Genomic DNA, 14,678 nt, shown 5'->3' with positions numbered 1-14,678 from the left:
CCACACTCACTGACACACATCACCCAAACATATTGCACCACACTCACTGACAAACACAACACACAAACACATTGCACCACACTCACTGACACACATCACCCAAACACATTGCACCACACTCACTGACACACAACACACAAACACATTGCACCACACTCACTGACACACATCACCCAAACACATTGCACCACACTCACTGACACACACAACACACAAACATATTGCACCACACTCACTGACACACATCACCCAAACACATTGCACCACACTCACTGACACACACAACACACAAACACATTGCACCACACTCACTGACACACATCACCCAAACACATTGCACCACACTCACTGACAAACACAACACACAAACACATTGCACCACACTCACTGAAACACATCACCCAAACACATTGCACCACACTCACTGACACACATCACCCAAACACATTGCACCACACTCACTGACACACATCACCCAAACACATTGCACCACACTCACTGACACACACAACACACAAACATATTGCACCACACTCACTGACACACATCACCCAAACACATTGCACCACACTCACTGACACACACAACACACAAACACATTGCACCACACTCACTGACACACATCACCCAAACACATTGCACCACACTCACTGACAAACACAACACACAAACACATTGCACCACACTCACTGACACACATCACGCAAACACATTGCACCACACTCACTGACACACATCACCCAAACACATTGCACCACACTCACTGACACACATCACCCAAACACATTGCACCACACTCACTGACAAACATCACCCAAACACATTGCACCACACTCACTGACACACATCACCCAAACACATTGCACCACACTCACTGACACACAACACACAAACACATTGCACCACACTCACTGACACACATCACCCAAACACATTGCACCACACTCACTGACACACATCACCCAAACACATTGCACCACACTCACTGACACACATCACCCAAACACATTGCACCACACTCACTGACAAACACAACACAAACACACATTGCACCACACTCACTGACACACATCACCCAAACACATTGCACCACACTCACTGACACACATCACCCAAACACATTGCACCACACTCACTGACACACATCACCCAAACACATTGCACCACACTCACTGACACACATCACCCAAACACATTGCACCACACTCACTGACACACATCACCCAAACACATTGCACCACACTCACTGACACACATCACCCAAACACATTGCACCACACTCACTGACACACATCACACAAACACATTGCACCACACTCACTGACACACATCACCCAAACACATTGCACCACACTCACTGACACACATCACCCAAACACATTGCACCACACTCACTGACACACATCACCCAAACACATTGCACCACACTCACTGACAAACATCACCCAAACACATTGCACCACACTCACTGACACACATCACCCAAACACATTGCACCACACTCACTGACACACAACACACAAACACATTGCACCACACTCACTGACACACATCACCCAAACACATTGCACCACACTCACTGACACACATCACCCAAACACATTGCACCACACTCACTGACACACATCACCCAAACACATTGCACCACACTCACTGACAAACACAACACAAACACACATTGCACCACACTCACTGACACACATCACCCAAACACATTGCACCACACTCACTGACACACATCACCCAAACACATTGCACCACACTCACTGACACACATCACCCAAACACATTGCACCACACTCACTGACACACATCACCCAAACACATTGCACCACACTCACTGACACACATCACCCAAACACATTGCACCACACTCACTGACACACATCACCCAAAAACATTGCACCACACTCACTGACACACACAACACACAAACATATTGCACCACACTCACTGACACACATCACCCAAACACATTGCACCACACTCACTGACACACACAACACACAAACACATTGCACCACACTCACTGACACACATCACCCAAACACATTGCACCACACTCACTGACAAACACAACACACAAACACATTGCACCACACTCACTGAAACACATCACCCAAGCACATTGCACCACACTCACTGACACACATCACCCAAACACATTGCACCACACTCACTGACACACATCACCCAAACACATTGCACCACACTCACTGACACACATCACCCAAACACATTGCACCACACTCACTGACACACATCACCCAAACACATTGCACCACACTCACTGACACACACAACACACAAACACATTGCACCACACTCACTGACACACATCACCCAAACACATTGCACCACACTCACTGACACACACAACACACAAACATATTGCACCACACTCACTGACACACATCACCCAAACACATTGCACCACACTCACTGACACACACAACACACAAACACATTGCACCACACTCACTGACACACATCACCCAAACACATTGCACCACACTCACTGACAAACACAACACACAAACACATTGCACCACACTCACTGACACACATCACCCAAACACATTGCACCACACTCACTGACACACATCACCCAAACACATTGCACCACACTCACTGACAAACATCACCCAAACACATTGCACCACACTCACTGACACACATCGCCCAAACACATTGCACCACACTCACTGACACACAACACACAAACACATTGCACCACACTCACTGACACACATCACCCAAACACATTGCACCACACTCACTGACACACATCACCCAAACACATTGCACCACACTCACTGACACACATCACCCAAACACATTGCACCACACTCACTGAAAAACACAACACAAACACACATTGCACCACACTCACTGACACACATCACCCAAACACATTGCACCACACTCACTGACACACATCACCCAAACACATTGCACCACACTCACTGACACACATCACCCAAACACATTGCACCACACTCACTGACACACATCACCCAAACACATTGCACCACACTCACTGACACACATCACCCAAACACATTGCACCACACTCACTGACACACATCACCCAAACACATTGCACCACACTCACTGACACACATCACACAAACACATTGCACCACACTCACTGACACACATCACCCAAACACATTGCACCACACTCACTGACACACATCACACAAACACATTGCACCACACTCACTGACACACATCACTCAAACACATTGCACCACACTCATTGACACACATCACCCAAAAACATTGCACCACACTCACTGACACACACAACACACAAACACATTGCACCACACTCACTGACACACATCACCCAAACACATTCCACCACACTCACTGACACACATCACCCAAACACATTGCACCACACTCACTGACAAACACAACACACAAACACATTGCACCACACTCACTGACATACATCACCCAAACACATTGCACCACACTCACTGACACGCATCACCCAAACACATTGCACTACACTCACTGACACACTTCACCCAAACACATTGCACCACACTCACTGACACACTTCACCCAAACACATTGCACCACACTCTCTGACACACTTCACCCAAACACATTGCACCGCACTCACAGATACACGCATCTCCCAAAAACATTGCACTACACTCACTGACACACTTCACCCAAACACATTGCACCACAATCTCTGACACACTTCACCCAAAAACATTGCACCGCACTCACAGACACACACTTCTCCCAAACACATTGCACCACACTAACTGCCACACAACACCCCAACATATTGCACCACACTCACTGCCACACACAACACCAAAACACATTGCACCACATTTACTTACACACACAACACCCAAACACATTGCACCACACTCACTGAGACACAGAACACGCAAACACATTGCACCACACTAATTGACACACACATCACCCAAACACATTGCACCACACTCACTGACACACACATCACCCAAACACATTACACCACACTCATTGACACGCACATCACCCAAACACATTGCACCACACTCACTGACACACTTCACCCAAACACATGGCACCACACTCACTGACACACACATCACCCAAACACATTGCACCACACTCACTGACACACTTCACCGAAACACATGGCACCACACTCACTGACACAACATATCACCCAAACACATTGCACCACACTCACTGACACACTTCACCCAAACACATTGCACCACACTCACTAACACACTTCACCCAAACACATGGCGTCACACTCACTGACACACACAACACCCAAACACATTGCACCACACTCACTGACACACACATAACACAAACACTTTGCATCACACACACTGACACACTTCACCCAAACACATTGCACAACACTCACTGACACACACAACACCGAAACGCTTTGCGCCAATTTCACTGACACACAACACCAAAACACATTTCACCAAACTCACTGACACACTTCACCAAAACACATTGCACCAAACTCACAGACACACACAACACCCGAACACATTGCACCACAATCACTGACACACAACACCCAAACCCATTGCACCACATTCGCTGACACACGTCACCCAATCACATTGAACCACACTCACTGACACACACATCTCCCAAACACATTGCACCACACTCAATGAAACACACAACTCCCAAACACATTGCACCACATTTACTGACACACTTCACCCAAACACATTGCACCGCACTCACTGCCACACGCAACACCCAAACACATTGCACCACACTCACTGACACACACATAACATAAACACTTTACGCCCCACTCACTGACATGCACATCACCCAAGCACATTTCATCACTCTCACTGACTCACACATCTCCCAAACACTTTGCATCACACTCACTGAGACACTTCACCCAAACACATTGCACCACAATCACTGAAACTCACGTCACCCAAGCACATTGCATCACACACACTGACACACTTCACCCAAACACATTGCACAACACTCACTGACACACACAACACCGAAACACTTTGCACCAATTTCACTGACACACAACACCAAAACACATTTCACCAAACTCACTGACACACTTCACCAAAACACATTGCACCAAACTCACAGACACACACAACACCCGAACACATTGCACCACACTCACTGACACACATCACCCAAAAACATTGCACCACAATCACTGACACACAACACCCAAACCCATTGCACCACATTCGCTGACACACGTCACCCAATCACATTGAACCACACTCACTGACACACACATCTCCCAAACACATTGCACCACACTCAATGAAACACACAACTCCCAAACACATTGCACCACATTTACTGACACACTTCACCCAAACACATTGCACCGCACTCACTGCCACACGCAACACCAAAACACATTGCACCACACTCAATGACACTCACGTCACCCAAGAACATTGCATCACACTCACTGACACACACAACACCCTAACACATTGCACCACACTCACTGACACACATCACCCAAACACATTGAACCACACTCACTGACAAACATCAGCCAAACACATTGCACTACACTCACTGACACACTTCACCCAAACACATTGCACCACACTCTCTGACAAACTTCACCCAAACACATTGCACCGCACTCACAGACATACACATCTCCCAAACACATTGTACTACACTCACTGACACGCTTCACCCAAACACATTGCAACACACTCTCTGACACACATCACCCAAACACATTGCACCGCACTCACTCACACACATCACACAAACACATTGCACCCCACTCACTGCTGCACACAAAACCAAAACACATTGCACCACTCTCACTGATACTCCTCACCCAAACACATTGCACCCCGCTCACTGCTACACACAACACCAAAACACATTGCACCACACTCACTGACACTCACATCACCCAAGCACATTGCATCACACTCACTGACACACACAACACTCAAACACATTGCACCACAGTCACTGACACACACATAACACAAACACTTTACGCCCCACTCACTGACATGCACATCACCCAAGCACATTTCATCACACTCACTGACACACACATAACACAAACACTTTGCATCACACGCACTGACACACTTCACCCAAACACATTGCACCACACTCACTGACACACACAACAATGAAACAGTTGGCGCCACTTTCACTGACACACAACACCAAAACACATTTCACCAAACTCATTGACACACTTCACCGAAACACATTGCACCAAACTCACAGACACACACAACACCCGAACACATTGCACTACACTCACTGACACACATCACCCAAACACATTGCACCACACTCGCTGACACACGTCACCCAATCACATTGAACCACACTCACTGACACACACAACACACAAACCCATTGCACCACTCTCACTGACACTCCTCACCCAAACACATTGCAACACACTCACTTGCACACACAACACCAAAACATATTGCACCACACTCAATGACACTCACGTCACCCAAGCACACTGCATCACACTCACTGACACACACAACACCCAAACACATTGCACCACACTCACTGACACACATCACCCAAACACATTGCAACACACTCTCTGACACACATCAGCCAAACACATTGCACCACACTCTCTGACAAACTTCACCCAAACACAATGCACCGCACTCACAGACATACACATCTCCCAAACACATTGCACTACACTCACTGACACACTTCACCCAAACACATTGCACCGCACTCTCTGACACACTTCACCCAAACACATTGCACCGCACTCACAGACACTCCTCACCCAAACACATTGCAACACACTCACTTGCACACACAACACCCAAACACATTGCACCACATTTACTGACACACTTCACCCAAACACTTTGCAACACACTCACTGCCACACAACACCCTAACATATTGCACCACACTCACTGCCACACACAACATCAAAACACATTGCACCACATTTACTGACACACACAACACCCAAACACATTGCACCACACTCACTGAGACAGAGAACACCCAAACACATTGCACCACACTCACTGACACACATCACCCAAACACATTGCACCACAATCACTGACACACACCACACACATCACACAAGCACATTATGCCCCACCAACTGACACACATATCACCCAAACACATTGCACTACACTCACTGACACACATCTCCCAAACACATTGCACTACACTCACTGACACACACATCACCCAAACACATTGCACCACACTCACTGACATCCATCACCCAAACACATTGCACCACACTCACTGACACACTTCACCGAAACACACTGCACCACTCTCTCTGACACACACATCAACCAAACACATTGCACCACGCTCACCGACACACTTCACCCAAACACATGGCACCACATTCTCTGACACACACATCACCCAAACACATTGCACCACACTCACTGACACACACAAAACCGAAACACATTGCGCCACATTCACTGACAAACAACACCAAAACACATTGCACCACAATGACTGACACAAACAGCACCGAAACACATTGCACCACATTCACTGTCGCACACATCACCCAAACTCATTTTACCACACTCACTGACACACAACACCAAAACACATTGCACCACACTCACTGACACACACATCACCCAAACTCATTGTACAACACTCACTGACACATATCACCCAAACACATTGCCCCACACTCACTGACACACTTTGCCCAAACAAATGACTCCACACTTACTGACACACAGATCAACCAAACATATTGCACCACACTCACTGTCACACACATCACCAAAACACATTATACCACACTCACTGCCCCACACAACACCGAAACACATTGCACCACACTCATTGACACACACATCACCCAAACGCATTGAACCACTTTCACTGACACACTTCACCCAAACATATTGCACCACAATCACTGACACACACATCACCCAAACACATTGGGCCAGTAATTCCATTCCCAATGCGTGAGTACGGATGGTGTACTCACGCGTGTGTCCGGAGGAATTGCCGGATTCCAGCATGCACAGCGCATGCGCGGGAAACCGGCATTTCCTCTCCATCGAACTTCCTTTGTTTTGACAGGTTTGCGCGTGTGCAAGGGCCTGGACTTTTTGGAAATGTAAAAAGGAGACGTAAGGAGTGGATTCTTGAAGGTAAGTGGTCTATTATTAAAAATTATTACATTTTTTCCACAGCTTCATGGTTTCTAAGGACTTTACAGTAAGGTAAGTTTATTTTTAGAACCGAATTCATAAAAAAAAAAGTTTTCAAAAATTTTATTAATTGCTTTAAATAGTTTTTTAAAGTTATTTATAGTTTATTTAATTATTGGGATGTTTTTTAAAATTTTAATTAAAGTTAAACTAGTCTTTTGGGCGCCTGTACTTTTCATGAGTTTGACAGTCTTTACTATCAAACTCATGAATGAGTTTCCCCTCCCCTGATTGGCTACAGAGTGCTCACCTGATCCCAGCCGGCACATCGCACTAACTACGCCGCTGGATCAGGTAAGCACATCGTGCCGACATCTGAACCGGGCCAGTGACAGGAAATGCAAGCAGGCCCGGGCTTCAGATGTCAGCGTGCAGGGTGATTGCAGTTCGGGGGCTTGCACGCGCAGCAAGCACCCGATCCTAATTTCTGGCTCATTACAACACACTCACTGACACACACATCACCCAAACACATTGCACCACACTCAATGACACTCACGTCACCCAAGCACATTGCATCACACTCACTGACACACACAACACCCGAACACATTGCACCACTTTCACTGAAACACTGCACCCAAAAACATTGCAGCACACTCACTGACACACTCTTCACCCAAATACATTGCACCGCACTTACTGACAAACTAATCATCCAAACACATTGCACCACACTCACTGACACACACATCACCCAAACACATTACACCACACTCATTGACACACACATCACCCAAACACATTGCACCACACTCACTGACACACACATCACCCAAACACATGGCACCACACTCACTGACACTCATCACCCAAAGACATTGCACCACACTCACTGACACACACATCACCCAAACACATTGCACCACACTCACTGACACACTTCACCGAAACACATGGCACCACACTCACTGACACAACATATCACCCAAACACATTGCACCACACTCACTGACACACTTCACCCAAACACATTGCACCACACTCACTGACACACACATCACCCAAACACATTGCACCACACTCACTAACACACTTCACCCAAACACATGGCGTCACACTCACTGACACACACAACACCCAAACACATTGCACCACACTCACTGACACACACATAACACAAACACTTTGCATCACACACACTGACACACTTCACCCAAACACATTGCACAACACTCACTGACACACACAACACCGAAACACTTTGCGCCAATTTCACTGACACACAACACCAAAACACATTTCACCAAACTCACTGACACACTTCACCAAAACACATTGCACCAAACTCACAGACACACACAACACCCGAACACATTGCACCACAATCACTGACACACAACACCCAAACCCAATGCACCACATTCGCTGACACACGTCACCCAATCACATTGAACCACACTCACTGACACACACATCTCCCAAACACATTGCACCACACTCAATGAAACACACAACTCCCAAACACATTGCACCACATTTACTGACACACTTCACCCAAACACATTGCACCGCACTCACTGCCACACGCAACACCCAAACACATTGCACCACACTCACTGACACACACATAACATAAACACTTTACGCCCCACTCACTGACATGCACATCACCCAAGCACATTTCATCACTCTCACTGACTCACACATCTCCCAAACACTTTGCATCACACTCACTGAGACACTTCACCCAAACACATTGCACCACAATCACTGAAACTCACGTCACCCAAGCACATTGCATCACACTCACTGACACACATCACACAAACACATTGCACCACACTCACTGACACACATCACTCAAACACATTGCACCACACTCATTGACACACATCACCCAAAAACATTGCACCACACTCACTGACACACACAACACACAAACACATTGCACCACACTCACTGACACACATCACCCAAACACATTCCACCACACTCACTGACACACATCACCCAAACACATTGCACCACACTCACTGACAAACACAACACACAAACACATTGCACCACACTCACTGACATACATCACCCAAACACATTGCACCACACTCACTGACACGCATCACCCAAACACATTGCACTACACTCACTGACACACTTCACCCAAACACATTGCACCACACTCACTGACACACTTCACCCAAACACATTGCACCACACTCTCTGACACACTTCACCCAAACACATTGCACCGCACTCACAGATACACGCATCTCCCAAAAACATTGCACTACACTCACTGACACACTTCACCCAAACACATTGCACCACAATCTCTGACACACTTCACCCAAAAACATTGCACCGCACTCACAGACACACACTTCTCCCAAACACATTGCACCACACTAACTGCCACACAACACCCCAACATATTGCACCACACTCACTGCCACACACAACACCAAAACACATTGCACCACATTTACTTACACACACAACACCCAAACACATTGCACCACACTCACTGAGACACAGAACACGCAAACACATTGCACCACACTAATTGACACACACATCACCCAAACACATTGCACCACACTCACTGACACACACATCACCCAAACACATTACACCACACTCATTGACACGCACATCACCCAAACACATTGCACCACACTCACTGACACACTTCACCCAAACACATGGCACCACACTCACTGACACACACATCACCCAAACACATTGCACCACACTCACTGACACACTTCACCGAAACACATGGCACCACACTCACTGACACAACATATCACCCAAACACATTGCACCACACTCACTGACACACTTCACCCAAACACATTGCACCACACTCACTAACACACTTCACCCAAACACATGGCGTCACACTCACTGACACACACAACACCCAAACACATTGCACCACACTCACTGACACACACATAACACAAACACTTTGCATCACACACACTGACACACTTCACCCAAACACATTGCACAACACTCACTGACACACACAACACCGAAACGCTTTGCGCCAATTTCACTGACACACAACACCAAAACACATTTCACCAAACTCACTGACACACTTCACCAAAACACATTGCACCAAACTCACAGACACACACAACACCCGAACACATTGCACCACAATCACTGACACACAACACCCAAACCCATTGCACCACATTCGCTGACACACGTCACCCAATCACATTGAACCACACTCACTGACACACACATCTCCCAAACACATTGCACCACACTCAATGAAACACACAACTCCCAAACACATTGCACCACATTTACTGACACACTTCACCCAAACACATTGCACCGCACTCACTGCCACACGCAACACCCAAACACATTGCACCACACTCACTGACACACACATAACATAAACACTTTACGCCCCACTCACTGACATGCACATCACCCAAGCACATTTCATCACTCTCACTGACTCACACATCTCCCAAACACTTTGCATCACACTCACTGAGACACTTCACCCAAACACATTGCACCACAATCACTGAAACTCACGTCACCCAAGCACATTGCATCACACACACTGACACACTTCACCCAAACACATTGCACAACACTCACTGACACACACAACACCGAAACACTTTGCACCAATTTCACTGACACACAACACCAAAACACATTTCACCAAACTCACTGACACACTTCACCAAAACACATTGCACCAAACTCACAGACACACACAACACCCGAACACATTGCACCACACTCACTGACACACATCACCCAAAAACATTGCACCACAATCACTGACACACAACACCCAAACCCATTGCACCACATTCGCTGACACACGTCACCCAATCACATTGAACCACACTCACTGACACACACATCTCCCAAACACATTGCACCACACTCAATGAAGCACACAACTCCCAAACACATTGCACCACATTTACTGACACACTTCACCCAAACACATTGCACCGCACTCACTGCCACACGCAACACCAAAACACATTGCACCACACTCAATGACACTCACGTCACCCAAGAACATTGCATCACACTCACTGACACACACAACACCCTAACACATTGCACCACACTCACTGACACACATCACCCAAACACATTGAACCACACTCACTGACAAACATCAGCCAAACACATTGCACTACACTCACTGACACACTTCACCCAAACACATTGCACCACACTCTCTGACAAACTTCACCCAAACACATTGCACCGCACTCACAGACATACACATCTCCCAAACACATTGTACTACACTCACTGACACGCTTCACCCAAACACATTGCAACACACTCTCTGACACACATCACCCAAACACATTGCACCGCACTCACTCACACACATCACACAAACACAATGCACCCCACTCACTGCTGCACACAAAACCAAAACACATTGCACCACTCTCACTGATACTCCTCACCCAAACACATTGCACCCCGCTCACTGCTACACACAACACCAAAACACATTGCACCACACTCACTGACACTCACATCACCCAAGCACATTGCATCACACTCACTGACACACACAACACTCAAACACATTGCACCACAGTCACTGACACACACATAACACAAACACTTTACGCCCCACTCACTGACATGCACATCACCCAAGCACATTTCATCACACTCACTGACACACACATAACACAAACACTTTGCATCACACGCACTGACACACTTCACCCAAACACATTGCACCACACTCACTGACACACACAACAATGAAACAGTTGGCGCCACTTTCACTGACACACAACACCAAAGCACATTTCACCAAACTCATTGACACACTTCACCGAAACACATTGCACCAAACTCACAGACACACACAACACCCGAACACATTGCACTACACTCACTGACACACATCACCCAAACACATTGCACCACACTCGCTGACACACGTCACCCAATCACATTGAACCACACTCACTGACACACACAACACACAAACCCATTGCACCACTCTCACTGACACTCCTCACCCAAACACATTGCAACACACTCACTTGCACACACAACACCAAAACATATTGCACCACACTCAATGACACTCACGTCACCCAAGCACACTGCATCACACTCACTGACACACACAACACCCAAACACATTGCACCACACTCACTGACACACATCACCCAAACACATTGCAACACACTCTCTGACACACATCAGCCAAACACATTGCACCACACTCTCTGACAAACTTCACCCAAACACAATGCACCGCACTCACAGACATACACATCTCCCAAACACATTGCACTACACTCACTGACACACTTCACCCAAACACATTGCACCGCACTCTCTGACACACTTCACCCAAACACATTGCACCGCACTCACAGACACTCCTCACCCAAACACATTGCAACACACTCACTTGCACACACAACACCCAAACACATTGCACCACATTTACTGACACACTTCACCCAAACACTTTGCAACACACTCACTGCCACACAACACCCTAACATATTGCACCACACTCACTGCCACACACAACATCAAAACACATTGCACCACATTTACTGACACACACAACACCCAAACACATTGCACCACACTCACTGAGACAGAGAACACCCAAACACATTGCACCACACTCACTGACACACATCACCCAAACACATTGCACCACAATCACTGACACACACCACACACATCACACAAGCACATTATGCCCCACCAACTGACACACATATCACCCAAACACATTGCACTACACTCACTGACACACATCTCCCAAACACATTGCACTACACTCACTGACACACACATCACCCAAACACATTGCACCACACTCACTGACATCCATCACCCAAACACATTGCACCACACTCACTGACACACTTCACCGAAACACACTGCACCACTCTCTCTGACACACACATCAACCAAACACATTGCACCACGCTCACCGACACACTTCACCCAAACACATGGCACCACATTCTCTGACACACACATCACCCAAACACATTGCACCACACTCACTGACACACACAAAACCGAAACACATTGCGCCACATTCACTGACAAACAACACCAAAACACATTGCACCACAATGACTGACACAAACAGCACCGAAACACATTGCACCACATTCACTGTCGCACACATCACCCAAACTCATTTTACCACACTCACTGACACACAACACCAAAACACATTGCACCACACTCACTGACACACACATCACCCAAACTCATTGTACAACACTCACTGACACACAACACCAAAACACATTGCATCACACTCACTGACACACACATCACCCAAACTCATTGTACCACACTCACTGACACATATCACCCAAACACATTGCCCCACACTCACTGACACACTTTGCCCAAACAAATGACTCCACACTTACTGACACACAGATCAACCAAACATATTGCACCACACTCAC

The sequence above is a fragment of the Somniosus microcephalus genome, chromosome 9 (assembly GCF_052327205.1).
Source record: "Somniosus microcephalus isolate GS21.2 chromosome 9, FLI_Smic_1.0, whole genome shotgun sequence".
Classification (NCBI taxonomy): Eukaryota; Metazoa; Chordata; class Chondrichthyes; order Squaliformes; family Somniosidae; genus Somniosus; species Somniosus microcephalus.
Note: the sequence above shows the minus strand (reverse complement) of the source record.